This window comes from Eimeria tenella, genomic scaffold (assembly GCF_000499545.2).
Source record: "Eimeria tenella Houghton genomic scaffold, Eth_scaff2756, whole genome shotgun sequence".
Classification (NCBI taxonomy): Eukaryota; Apicomplexa; class Conoidasida; order Eucoccidiorida; family Eimeriidae; genus Eimeria; species Eimeria tenella.
The window spans coordinates 2,226-2,791 of NW_013542632.1; positions in this window are offsets into that span (position 1 = coordinate 2,226).

Sequence of the window (566 nt, forward strand, 5' to 3'; positions counted from 1 at the left end):
GTATCGGGGGCCCCCTTGGGCCCCTCTCCAGACCCTTCGTGCACCATGGTCAGGCTTTGCTGCCATGCTAGGGTTTGGGGTTTACGGTTCGAGGTTGGGAGTTGAGGGTTTAGGGTTTGGAGCTCGCCTACTAAACCCTAAAGTGTGACAACACCGCTGCAGGGAGGCATCCTCCTGCGTATGCGCGAGTTTAGGGTTTAGGGTTTAGCGTTTAGAGTCTAGGGTTTGGAAGCGAAAGAGGCCCGAGCCCACAATCTTCCTGAGCCTAAAATTAGGGATTAAACAAACAATAACGCATATGGCGCTGCTAAACACTAAACCCTAAACCCTAAACCCTCGCAGGCCCCGCAAGACCAGGCTTCCAGCCCCAGTTCCGGGGGCCCCGGGTTCGAGGGTTTAGAGCCCAGGGTTTAAGGTTTAGGGTTTAGGGTTTAGGACTTTTCTTCAATTCAAAAAGCTGCAGCAAACCTCTTTTTAAAGAGATTTTACGCTGCTGCACCCAAGTGTGCTGATGTGCTGATAGCGACTGCAGCAGCAGCAGCAGCAGCAGCAGGAAAGGCACCCCA